The sequence below is a fragment of the Schistocerca gregaria genome, chromosome 2 (genome assembly GCF_023897955.1).
Source record: "Schistocerca gregaria isolate iqSchGreg1 chromosome 2, iqSchGreg1.2, whole genome shotgun sequence".
Taxonomy (NCBI): Eukaryota; Metazoa; Arthropoda; class Insecta; order Orthoptera; family Acrididae; genus Schistocerca; species Schistocerca gregaria.
Genome location: NC_064921.1, coordinates 106,175,495 through 106,190,037, shown reverse-complemented (window position 1 = coordinate 106,190,037; position 14,543 = coordinate 106,175,495).

The window sequence follows — 14,543 nt, the reverse complement described above, 5'->3', positions numbered from 1 at the left end:
GAGATGGCGGAGTTTTGAGAGCGGATGACCTGGATGTGTGTCCATCAGAGACAGTAAGTTTGTACGACTGGATGTCATATATATATATATATATATATATATATATATATATATATATATATATATATATATATATGACTTTTGAACACTATTAAGGTAAATACATTGTTTCTTCTCTATCAAAATCTTTCATTTCCTAACCATGCCTATCAGTTAGAACCTTTTATTTAGCTAGCAGTAGTGGCGCTCGCTGTATTGCAGTAGTTCGAGTAACGAAGATTTTTGTGAGGTAAGTGATTCATGAAAAGTATAGGTTATTGTTAGTCAGGGCCATTCTTTTGTACGGATTTTTGAAAGTCAGATTGCGCTGCGCTAAAAATATTGTGTGTCAGTTTCAGCACAGTCATTTATAATTTTTCTAAGGGGACGTTTCACCTCCACTGGAGTAACTGTTGCTTGGTCTCAGGTGTAAAGTGGTACGCCCAGGTTTCGTCGCTCGTGACAATTGAGTCCAGAAAGTTGTCCTGTTCGGCTGCAACGCAGTGGAGTAATGCGCAGGCAGCATCAACTCATTGCCGGATGTGGTCCACAGTCAGCATTCGTGGCACCCATCTTGGGCACACCTTCCGGTAGATCAATGTTTCCGTTAAAATTCTGTGAGAGGTGCTTCGGAAAACCTCAGGAACCAACGTGCAGAGATTATCCAGCGTGATCCGCCGCTCTTCACTCATACTTTGCTCAACCTTCAACACTGTCTCCTCAGAAATCGGCGGTCTCCCGGTTCTTGTTCGTCGTGAATTTCGATACGACCAGCTTCTAACTCTCTACACTACTTACGACCATTTTTGACATCCATGCCGACCCACCATACACTTCCGGCAACTGGCGACGGATTTCAATCGGCGCAGTGCCCTTTGCGTTCAAAATCCGAATAACTGGGCGAAATTCGCGCTTGACGGTAACATCCAACGAGAGGCCCATTCTCAACGGCTGCCAACCCAAGACTGAGAGTCTCAGCGCGGCTTGCGCATGTTCACACACAGCGCGTGAAGCATTCATCATAACAGTGTGACCAACTGTCACACAAACAGAGTTCTGTACTTATAAACAAATAGGAGGAGATCTTACTTTTTGGATTACCCTCGTATTACCAGCTTTGTGCTTGGGCAAGGCCGGGGCATTCGGTGAAGACCTACCGACGTGCCGTCCTCTGCCAAAGGTGTCATCTGGTTGCAGTATGAAGGGCCATATGGTCAACACAGGTCTCTCCGGAGTATTGTTAGGTTCCCACATCTTGTATCAGCAGCTATTCATTTAGATTTTGCTGCTGTGGGGTTCCACGGCCAACAAGTGTGTGATAAACGAATACATTGTCAGTTGTAGGCCGTATTGTGCTTTACTAAAATCGCAGTATTACCTAATTGCGACTGTGTGCCATTATCAAGCTCCTGAAATACACCAACGTAAAAGAACCTCACATTTCTGCATAGATCGTCATGTATAGATAAAGTATTGCATAGCTCACATTAACGTAACCAGATTTACAGTGCAATAACATTACTTACGTTTGCCTTGTCGTGTATGTCGTATCCTGCTTGGCACATTCTTTTGTGTCACAGGCCGGCCGTTGTGGCAGAGCGGTTCTAGGCGCTTCAATCTGGAACCACGCAACCGCTGCGGTCGCAGGTTCGAATCCTGCCTCGAGCATGGATGTGTGTGATGTCCTCAGGTTACTTAGGTTTAAGTAGTTCTAAGTTCTAGGGGACTAATGGATCAAATATTACGTCCCATAGTGCTCAGAGCCATTTGAACTGTTTTTGTGTCGCATGTTTTCGGATTGTACGTCTGACACCTGTATATGTACAGCAATGAGTACTTTCACTTTTAGTACCTCACTGTCGATATTTATCCATTCTGAAAAATACAAAGCGTACAGCAGATAAAATCATATTAAGTCCAGTTTGATCTCTGTAAGAGAATTCTATGGGTTCCCAATAAATTACTGTAACCTATAACGAAAAAAATCCTCTACATGAAATGCCATTTAGTTGTTCTGTGAGCGTCATCTCCACTCACTGCACACATTGATGACCTACGATAATGTTTGTAGTAGCCCATACCTTTATTCGATGCATGTCTTGGAATTATTTTTACCTGTATTTTCCAGACATTGCTCCGTGGTTTCATACGTTTCTCTGTGAATAACGTGATTTGTGCTACATGTTTTGCTTATTGTATGATTCATGTACATGGTTTTTAGAAGCATGTTTTCTCATTTTTCCGTGTGCAGTATTGTTGAAATGATTTTAAGTCTACTCATAGACCTATATCTTTATTGGTTCCTGTTATCACTTCTTACCCATCTTGGTGTAATAAAAGGTAGACCTATAGTTACATATTTGCTTCTCATAAATTATCGTCTGGTCCCACCGATCACGTATATTATAAACTTAAAATATTTTTGAAATTTGTATTTTGTGAATCACTCGTCTGTACAATATGTGAATTAGCGGATCTCATATATCTGCATGTAACTTTAGGTCACTGGTAACCTACGTTAAAATATTTTCTTTTAGATTAGCATGCCAGTAATAAATAGATTCTTTCTCTATCAGCATTTCTTGATATTTATAGTTTCATACATCATTTTAATGTACTGTAAAGAATATATATGCCATTAAGTAACCTTTTTTCGCCGATTACCGAGTATGCAATATTTCAACTAAATCTGCAAGCCAGTAGTAAATGTAATTTAATTGCACATAGTTATCGATAGGTTTACAATGTCTGGAATTATATACATTTCCGACAACATCGTAACAGCTGTTTATTTTTCTTGCTGCAGCACTTAAAGTATGTTACGATAGAGTATGGCTTCTGATTTTATGCACGTGACGTAATAGATTGTTGTGAACATTGTACGTAATGTTATTGCAATGTAAACCTGGTTATGTTAATGTGCGTTATGGAATGCTTTATTTATACTTGACGATCTATGCAGACATTGAAGTTCTTCTACTATGATGTATTCCAGCTGCTTGATAATGGCTCACAGCCATAGTTGGCTAATAGCAGGATTTTAATAACGCTCAATACAGCCTAAAACAGAGAATGTATTCTTTTATTAAACTACATTCAGGCAGCTCCTCAACTACCAAGAGGCAGAGTGAGCCCTGTTCCACACAGCACGCCGTGGAAAAATTACTGGATTTACAGGGAATTTAACCGATGTCTTCCCCATGATAGTCACACACATTGACCATTATGAAGGCGGGTCCTTTTTTTTCAGCAATAGCTGATTTCCTGGCACTGCTGGGTATATATTTATTCCAGTCTTCTACACTCCTGGAAATGGAAAAAAGAACACATTGACACCGGTGTGTCAGACCCACCATACTTGCTCCGGACACTGCGAGAGGGCTGTACAACCAATGATCACACGCACGGCACGGCGGACACACCAGGAACCGCGGTGTTGGCCGTCGAATGGCGCTAGCTGCGCAGCATTTGTGCACCGCCGCCGTCAGTGTCAGCCAGTTTGCCGCGGCATACGGAGCTCCATCGCAGTCTTTAACACTGGTAGCATGCCGCGACAGCGTGGACGTGAACCGTATGTGCAGTTGACGGACTTTGAGCGAGGGCGTATAGTGGGCATGCGGGATGCCGGGTGGACGTACCGCCGAATTGCTCAACACGTGGGGCGTGAGGTCTCCACAGTACATCGATGTTGTCGCCAGTGGTCGGCGGAAGGTGCACGTGCCCGTCGACCTGGGACCGGACCGCAGCGACGCACGGATGCACGCCAAGACCGTAGGATCCTACGCAGTGCCGTAGGGGACCGCACCGCCACTTCCCAACAATTAGGGACACTGTTGCTCCTGGGGTATCGGCGAGGACCATTCGTAACCGTCTCCATGAAGCTGGGCTACGGTCCCGCACACCGTTAGGCCGTCTTCCGCTCACGCCCCAACATCGTGCAGCCCGCCTCCAGTGGCGTCGCGACAGGCGTGAATGCGTGAATGGAGGGACGAATGGAGACGTGTCGTCTTCAGCGATGAGAGTCGCTTCTGCCTTGGTGCCAATGATGGTCGTATGCGTGTTTGGCGCCGTGCAGGTGAGCGCCACAATCAGGACTGCATACGACCGAGGCACACAGGACCAACACCTGGCATCATGGTGTGGGGAGCGATCTCCTACACTGGCCGTACACCTCTGGTGATCGTCGAGGGGACACTGAATAGTGCACGGTACATCCAAACCGTCATCGAACCCATCGTTCTACCATTCCTAGTTCCTAGACCGGCAAGGGAACTTGCTGTTCCAACAGGACAATGCACGTCCGCATGTATCCCGTGCCACCCAACGTGCTCTAGAAGGTGTAAGTCAACTACCCTGGCCAGCAAGATCTCCGGATCTGTCCCCCATTGAGCATGTTTGGGACTGGATGAAGCGTCGTCTCACGCGGTCTGCACGTCCAGCACGAACGCTGGTCCAACTGAGGCGCCAATTGGAAATGGCATGGCAAGCCGTTCCACAGGACTACATCCAGCATCTCTACGATCGTCTCCATGGGAGAATAGCAGCCTGCATTGCTGCGAAAGGTGGATATACACTGTACTAGTGCCGACATTGTGCATGCTCTGTTGCCTGTGTCTATGTGCCTGTGGTTCTGTCAGTGTGATCATGTGATGTATCTGACCCCAGGAATGTGTCAATAAAGTTTCCCCTTCCTGGGACAATGAATTCACGGTGTTCTGATTTCAATTTCCAGGAGTGTAGTTATCAATTGCCCATATCTCCTCCTTCCCACTTTCTCTGTCTATCTCCTCCTTCCTCTTTCTGACCATTTCCTCCTGCCCCTCCCTCTCTGTCCAATCTCCTCTAGCCCCACACTTTGTCCATCTTTCCCTCCCTACTCTCTATGCCCATAGACTGCTTCCCCTTTCTCTATCCACTTCCTCTTCTCCCCCTCTCTGCGCATTTCCTCCTCCTTCCCTCTCTCCGTTCATCTCCCCATCTGTCAGTCCCCTCCACCCACCCTTTTCTGTGTCCCTCTCCTAATTCTCTCCCTGTCTGTCCATCTACATCTCCCGCACTCTCTCTCCATCATCACGTTATCAACCTAACCCCAACAGGAAGTTGCTGCCTCCCCGCCCCTTCTTCCCCACAGTATTCCTTTCCAGGCAGTAACATGTGCACCACATTTGGCTGAAATCGGTCCAGCCGATTTGGAGGAGCTTATTACCCACATCATTGCCCGTGTTCGCACATGTATATTTTAGCAGTATTTAATGTATTAAACACATATTTCACCTGTATTTATAATGAATTTCGCCGTTCAGTTTCGTTTTCACGCAGCTCAATGTATATGAAGTCATATCTCCTGAACAATATGTTGTACAATGATATTTTTTTTGCAAATAAATTCAGTAGTATATGTAAATACTATCTGCAAAATTTTTTGCGAATAGTGTTAGTAATAAAGAGTAACAAAGAACGTCGTAATGGGACAATTTTTATAAGATTTCAGTGTCTATGACGCCATATCTCCTGAAACACGTGACCTACAGTGATATATTTTTGGAGGTACATTCAGTGCTATATGTGAAAACTGTCTGTAAAACGCGTTGCAAATAGAGTTAGTAGTAAAGAAGTAGTAAATTAAAAGGTCATACCTAATACGACAGTTTTACTACACCAACTGCGAAAATGTAGTAAGCGATAGACTTTTTTTGTTTTCATCACTTTGGAGGTTGGGGGAGAGGAGGGGGGGAGAAGGCGCGGGTGAAGATTTGAAATTAAGTGTAAAGCTAGGCGTCTTTTCTGCCCTCACCCCCGTCCGTTTGGCAAGTAGGTGGTATTTCCCGAACAGTGGTTCTTTCCAAACAGTAAGTGATACGTGAACCAATTTTGGTTGAAATCGATGTAACGATTTAGCAGGAGATAGGGAACGCACGTACATAAATCCATTTTTATAATTTTACATGTAACGTTTCGGCAGACCTTAGAGGACTACTTGTACAATATCTGCCAACCTAGACTGTTATATTCATGCACGGCATTTTTCAAACAATGGGTGCAGATGAACAGGTGGATTCTGCCTTCCTATATTTCCAAAATGGGTTCGGCGTTGTACCATATCGTCAATTACTAACCTAAATACCGTTATAGGGTATTTTCGTAAATATATGGTTGGCTAGAGAAATATTGACTAGAAAACAGTATATTGCACTCGACGGTCAATATGCCACCGAAAAGGAACCGGCAGCGAGTCTGTCCTAAGAAAGCGTGATAGGACTTCTGGTGTTTCTTCTCTACATCTTTCCCCAGCTTCTCCACAGCAAACTTTTTTTCCGCCTAGTTGTCCTCCACAGGGAATACCGCCTTATCGCAACATATTAGAATGCAACAATAGTAAACGAGACATCAAAGTTTATAGCTGAGAGTTTAGTAGGTTGGTTGAAGGCACCAGACTACAAAGGCCATCGGTCCGTTTAGTAGGCGAATAACAAATGGGGACTTTGGAGGTTGCAGGTCGAAAATAATACAGTATTTATAACCAAACAAATAATCGGAAAACATACAGTAAATAGGGCACCTTTAGCATTCATTGACTTTTTAAGGCAATCGATAAAGTTTATAGAAAGAAACGGTGTAGAATCGTGAGGAAAGAGGATATTCATAACACCTAACAACTGTAATTTTAGATGTAGATTTTACCCCAACACAACGTGTATCTAAAAAGTAAGCCGTTAGACGAAGACGCAGTATTTCACCAATACTATTTAACACCAATTTACTTGATACAATTCGGCAATAGAATGAGGTTGTTAATGGGGAATTAAGTCTAGCAGAAATTCCCGCTTGAATTGACATTGTACAGTAATCATATTCATTGTAAGACTGAGTTTGAGATGAGATATGCTTTTTTTTTAGGGAGCAGCAGCCAGTGTGTGTTGGACATGAAGGATTTTTTTTATTTTTATTTGCATGGCAACTTCCGTAGGACCAAATTGAGGAGCAAATCTCCAAGGACATGGAACGTGTCAGTACATGAAATTACAACATAAAAGTAATAACAGATAAAAATAAAATGTTATTGAACCCAAACAAAGTCAATCCATAAATTTAAGTAGACGCAGTCAACAATACAACAAGATACAGCTTAATTTTTCAAGGAACTAGTCGACAGAACAGAAGGAATGACCCATGAGGAAACCCTTCAGTTTCGTACTGAAAAAGCGTGGATTACTGCCAGGATTTTTTAATTAGAGTGGTAGCTTATTGAAAGTGGTTGTAGCAGTACACTGCTTATTCCTAGACCAATACTCATTAATGAAAGCTGTTTTAAATTTCGCTAATGATTTACACTTCAACATAACATCAGCTGACCAACACATGGCGTCACCCGCTAAATGGCTTCTAATAAATGAGATTTTCTCTCGTTCAGACCAAGTTATTGGAATCACATCTTCAAAATCGTTACATAAATTTAGCGGGTGGATGTTTTTATCTGGATCGAACCGCAAGAACTGCCGACATCCGATAAATGCGGCGTTTGCAGCTACAACTTGTTGTATACTACCATTACCAGAAGTTACTGAAGCTACTTTACTCTCAATGTTAGCAATGTTAGTACTAATATTTTATACTCTCATTTCGACATTATCTACTCTTTGCACAATATGAGTAGTATCAGTTTTGATTGCGTCTACTTCTGCTTGACATGTGTTTACTTTTATATTAACATCTTTAAACCTATCTGAGCACAGTTCAGATTCCGCCTCGATCTTTTCTGTTAACTTGTGCTCCAGTTTCGCATCTTCCATTTGGAAGTCTTTGCGAACCTCAGCAACTTCGGATTTTACTGTTTTATACATTTCAGAAAATTGTTGAGCAACCTTTTTCTTAATTTCCTCATGATTGTAATCAATTTTATAATTCAAAATGTCCAGATCCTCTTTCAACTTATTGCAATTAGCCTTGAAGGTATTGTCCATTACCTCCAATCGTTTATTAAAATTAGTTTGGCTGGCCACAATCTCATACTTTAATTCAGCATTACTGCTTTTGACCTCAGTTATTTGAGACTTTAATTCAGCTGTCATTTTAGCATGACTGGTAGTTATTGCTTGTAATATAACATTTAAATCAGTAGCTCCAGTATCTTTGGGTTGCTCACTAGCTGGTTTTTTATCACACTCAGGTGACGAAAAACTAGCTCCAGTACGAGAATTATCAAAACGTAATAAAACATCCGATTGATCAGTCATATCTAATTTATACTTTTTAAACTCTACCACCTCTGGTGACTGTTTCGTTTTTAACTCATCAGATAAACTATCATCCAATAAATTAACAATTTCTGATTTCTGCTTTACTACAGGGGTCTCTATTATTGAATCATTGCCCCTTTTTACACAACTGTCAGGAGACAATACTTCATATTTCACTTTAACATTACTATTTTCATGCATATTTACACTTGAACAGTTGTATGGATTTACAGTTCCCTCAACACACATAGGTTCGGATTTAAGTTTAACCATAGTTTTTTCTGGCGGTTCCATCGCCGATAGTCTTATAGTGCAGGTTAGTAAAAATTTTAACACCTTTTCACTGAAGTTAGTTCCTTCTGCACGACGTATGGCGTTGCCAGCGCGGCGTACCAGGATTACTGATTCGACGCGGTGCGTTGAACTGCAGACGGCACTTCGTCGGCTGCTGTGTGTTTGCGTGGCCCGCAACTGCAGGCGCGGCTCCAGTTTCTCCGGCGGATGGCTGCGGTGAGGCGAAACCGGCTTCCCGCGATGCCGGCAGCGCCGCTAGGCTCATTGCCAGCTCCGTCAATCCAGATGCGTTGTTAATCTAATTGCGTCGTCCACATGCACACGTAACACTATCACTGTTCTATTACTCAGTTGCGTGTCGCATTTCACTCCCGAATCCGAATATTTAAAAATCACTTTCACTTTTACTCAGTTTCTTTCCCGGCCGATGCACCATATGTGGGGCGGCGGGTGGAATAATTGTTAATGTTCCTATTATTTATTTAAAGCTGTTGTTTGCCGTTCTCAACACTGGCTCTCTTACTACAATATTGGCAACCAGAAAGTGATTAGCAAAACGTGAAGCCTGTGATTAGAATTCCTAGTGCCCACTTCATCTGAGAAATACATTTATAGCTACAGCTTATAGCTCTAAGGAATTAGGAGATTGTCTGGGATTCATAATCAAAAACCATTCTCTCTAAAATGTTCATCATATTCTGAAAGTCACAGACCAAAAAGAATCCACACAATCCAACTACCAGAGCAGTTCAGTGTCTAATGCGCTGATGCAACTATAAGTGTTCAAATTAAACGTTTAAGTGAATGCTCACCATAATTTGATGATAATGTTCATCAAACGCCACGCTAAATAAAGGTAGAATGCCTGTCCTGCGGTGGCACGTGAAAATACGACATACGCAAACTGAAGATAGATCATTAAAGTCATCCCAGAATTAACATTTCACTCGAAAACGATTTCATGGTTACGCATATCCCGAGTAACCTATTACTGCATCCGAGACTGTTTATATCAATGATACTGACGCGACGCGACTCCCGGCACAGGTGGTGCGCTAATCAGAGTCTGGAGAGAACTGGGGCCTTCCATTTCTCGCGCAGCGTTCTTACACATAAAGCTGCTGTGCGGAAGGCTAAGGGAACGCCTGATCAAATCTGCTCTCACGACTAGCCGCTGGGCTAGTAATGCACCACTTTAAGTTATCGAATAAATCATCGCTTCCCTTGCTGATGGCCGATGAAGCTCTGAATTTAAATGTGCAATCAGCACACAGGTAAGTAATCATAATAAAAGTCTGACGTGGCTAAGCCAAATATTTTGGGCGAGATAACTAATTTAATTACACTACACGCAGTGGACGACGTCTGAACCTGCCCTTTGGAGATACGCTATCGCTATAGTTTTATAGTTATTCGGTTGAAACTTCTCACATCTTTATGATTCTAGCGGATCTCCATTCTACTTAAATTCAAACATCCTAGCTTTATTTATTCGCCTACTTAATCTATCTTGCTTCCTTAATTTCTAAGACAAAAACCAGAAAATCACGAATTTCAACTAAAATTTTAATTTGTGAGATCCAGAACACTGTTTCTACTAAATTATTATGCAAAAGGAATCTAAATATAAATTTTTAAGTTTCTAGCTCTTTTCTGTTGCGCCAATGATTTTTACAGAAAAACGTCCAAATTTCGAAAATGGTTAAAGCTATTGAACTGATATTCAACACATATTGATTTAGTATTACTCCTGACAAGCTAGAAACGTTTCAGGTTATTTACTTCATTTTAAAGTATTGCGCAATAATTATGACATCAGAGCTAGTTACAGCGGACTAGGCTGGCACACAATGGAAAGACTGATGTGAATTTTATAAGGAGTGAGTATGCTGCTTCCCTACAAGAGGTCAACAAGAGGCTCATGAAATTACACCACTTATTGCCCGAACCGCCCGTTTCTGACTAAAAGATATCCTTTTAGAATGGGAAGAGTTACCCCCATATGCAATACCATACGGTATAAGCAAATGAAAATAAGCAAAACAGACTAATTTTCGTGTTTCACTCACTTCAGATACCGTTCGCATAGTAAAAATGGCATCATTAAGTCTTTGCACAAGATCCTGAACGTGGGCTTTCCACGACAGTTTACTATCTATTTGACACCTAGAAATTTGAGCTGTTCAGTTTCACTAATCATACGTCCATTCTGTGAAATTAAAACGTCAGGTTTTTTTTAATTGTGTGTTAGAAACTATAAAAACTGAGTCCTACTGTGATTTAGTGTTAGTTTATTTTCTAAAAGCCATGAATTTAGGTCATGAACTGCACTATTTGAAACCGAGCCAATGTTGCACACAACATCCCTTACTACCAAGCTAGTGTCATCAGCAAACAGAAATATTTTAGAGTTATCCGTAATACTAGAGGGCATATCATTTATATAAATAAGGAACAGGAGCGGCCCCAACACTGATCACTAATCTCTAGGGCACCCCTCCCCCCCCCCCCCCCTTCCCAGTTGACTGTACCCCACTTAGGCCCCATATCACAGCCATTCTCAACACTGCGAATAATGAACTTTTGGTCTCTGTTGCTAAAGTAAGAGGTGAACCAATTGTGAGGTACTCCCCGTATTCCATAATGGTCCAGCTTCTGGAACAATATTTTGTGATCAACACAATCAAACGCCTCAGTTAATCAAAAAATATGCCTGTCGTTCGAAACCTTTTGTTTAACCCATCCCGTACCGCACAAAGAAAAGAGAATATAGCATTTTCAGTCGTCAAACGACTTCTAAACCCGAACTGTACATTTGATAGCAAATGGTGTGATATAAAATGATCAATTATCCTTACATACACAGCCTTTTCAATAACTTTAACTAACACTGATGGCATATAAATAGGTCTAAGATTATCTACCTTACCCTTTCTCCCTTTTTATAAAGCGGCTTTACTACTGAGTACTTCAATAGTCCAGGAAACTGACCATTCCTGAAGGAAAAATTACAAATATGGTTAAGTACAGGGCTAACACGTGCAGCACAACACTGTAACATTCTGCTACGCACTCCATCATATCCGTGAGAGTCCTTAGTCTTTAGTGATTTAATTACAAACTCAATCTCCTTCTTGTCTGTATCACAGAGGAGTATTACAGACATCAATCTCGGAAAGGCATTTGACAAGAAAGTTATATGATTCCCTGTAGAAACTAAAGTTTTATTTAATTCACCAACAATCCTCAGAAAATGATTGTTAAATACTGTACATATATCTGATTTATCAGTGACAGAAATATTTTTACTTTGAACGGACTTTATATCGTCGGCCTTGTGCTGCTGACCAAACACTTCTTTCAAAACTGACCATATGGTTCTAATTTTATCCTGTGAATTAACTATTTTACTTGGATACCACATACTCTTCGCCTTTCTGATAAAAAATTTAAGCACCTTACAATGGCTCTGAGCACTGTGGATCTTAACATATGTGGTCATCAGTCCTAAGCATATTACAATACTGTTTGTAATGAGCTACTGTGGCTTGATTGCGAATACTTCTAACATTTTGATATAATTCCCGCTTTGTTCTACATTATATTCTTACCCCACTAGCTAGCCACCCAGGCCGCCTATTACTGCTAGTACCCCGTTTATAACGTTATAATGGAAAGCAACTCTCAAAGAGCATGACAAATGTGTTTAAGACTGCACGGGATTAGCCGAGCGGTCTGGGGCGCTGCAGTCATAGATTGTGCGGCTGATCCCGGCGGAGGTTCGAGTCTTCCCTCGGGCATGGATGTGTGTGTTTGTCGTTAGGATAATTTAGGTTAAGCAGTGTGTAAGCTTAGGGACTGATGACATTAGCAGTTAAGTCCCATAAGATTTCACACATACATTTTAAATGTGTTAAAGAAAGCATTATATTTGTCACGTATATATTGGCACTACAAACATCCTACCACTCTTGTTCCTTGACAAGGTTTAAAAAACTCTAAATTGTTGTTGGATTAACCTTCCAACATAGTTTATAATTATATGTGACATTTGGTTGAGTACGACAGGCTTTTAGTGTTAAAATTTGTGCATCGTGGCCTGAAAAGCCATTCACCCTTTTACTGACAGAATGCCCATCTAGTAATGAAGAACGAATAAAAATGTTGTCTATGGCTGTGCTACTGTTCCCCTGCACCATATTTGGAAAAAACACACTCTGCATCAGATCATATGAATTTATGAGCTCTATTAACATCCTTTTTCTGGCACCATCATATACAAAATTTATATTAAAGACACCACCTATAACTAATTTCTGGTACTTCGTACAAAGTAAATCAGGAAGTCCCTATAGCGTGAGCAAAAATGCTCTGAAGTCGGAGTCAGGGGACCTATAAACAACAACAATTAAGAGTTTAGTTTCACTAAAGTCAAGTGTCCCGGCACAACATTCAAATATCTGGTCAGTGCAGTGCCGTGATATGTCTATGGACTCAAATGGAATACTGTTTTTACGTACATAGATAGCCATTCCCCTGCACCGCAAGGAACTCTTTGAGAAACAGCCAGCTAATCTGTACCCTGATAAAGGGAGCCACTGAAATGTCAAATTATGTAAGTGGTGCTCCGATATGCCAATAATTTCAGAGTCAACATCTATAAGCAGTTCACTAACTTCATCTTTAATACCTCTTATATTTTGGCGTAATATGCTAATTTCTTCTCTACTTGGAAACATGACGTCCTTTGAAGGTTAGCCCCTAGTTACAGGGACTTCCTTTAAGCAGGTGTACCTGTCAGCTGACTTCAATCTAAAAAAGGTGCCTACAGGAATTTTTCCATGAGTTATCCCACCACCACCTACTACACTGCCGCCTATAAGCTTTGTCAGCCTCCCCTTCTCATACCTATTGAGGTGCAGGCCATGCCTAGTGAAACCCGATCTACTGACAGACTCAACTGGCACCACTGAAACGTGACCCATGCCCTCTTCCATCAGCGCCCTCTCCAGCCCCATGTAATGCGCCTGACAGCCGCATTAAGACAAGCCGATCATGACGCTGAAATGCACATTAGTTTGACCAGTTTGAGTAGCTCTCTTTACCAGGTCACCAACTACATCATATTCCCCGTCCCTATCAATACTGTTCGTTGCTCGACCCACTATCACTACCTGATCCTCCTTCGTAAAATTCCTAAATAACTCCTCTACGGTGTCGGTCACCTGAGCCAACCCTTTACTAGGCTTCACAATGCTGGTGGCCTGGTACTCACTCCCCAACACTTCCTGCAACTACCGGCCCACAACTCTACCGTGCGAACTACCTAGCAGCAGAACCTTCTTCCTTCTGTTAGACTTTGCAACTGACCTAGGCCTCCTACCTGCTGAGGACTGCTGCATGTACCAGACATCTACAGCTACAAGAGGCTCCTCTCCACTCATCTCTGACAGTTGGTCAAATCTATTGCGCGTACGTAAAGTATAACTGTCCGAATACCCCCCTCCTTCTAGATGCCTTCTTGCCAACTGCCAGTTCCCATTCCCCACCACCCTTCACCCTCCTCAACCTATCTAGTTTCTCCTTTCGCGTTGTAACTGCACCTGAAGGGCACTGACTTTTCGCTCCTACTTCTCTATCAACTTATTTCTACTAAAGATTCTGTATTCCCATCTCGCTAGAATGCCCACTGGCTTCCCCACTGCATACCCCCTAATGAAACTACTTTGAATATATCTCACACCATAACCCACTAACCACAAACCTATGACAGAGCCCACACTTCTCACTCGTGGTAAAATTTTGAAGTTACTGTAAAAAAAACTATACGTTTACGTTACCTAAGCTCAGTTGCACCAGTAGAACTATTTACAGAAATAACAATAGCGGTCTCGAATTTCTCTCTCTACTAAGAAAGCAACTACTTGTATTAATACTACTACACCACAGCTAATACCAATACCAACAAAACGT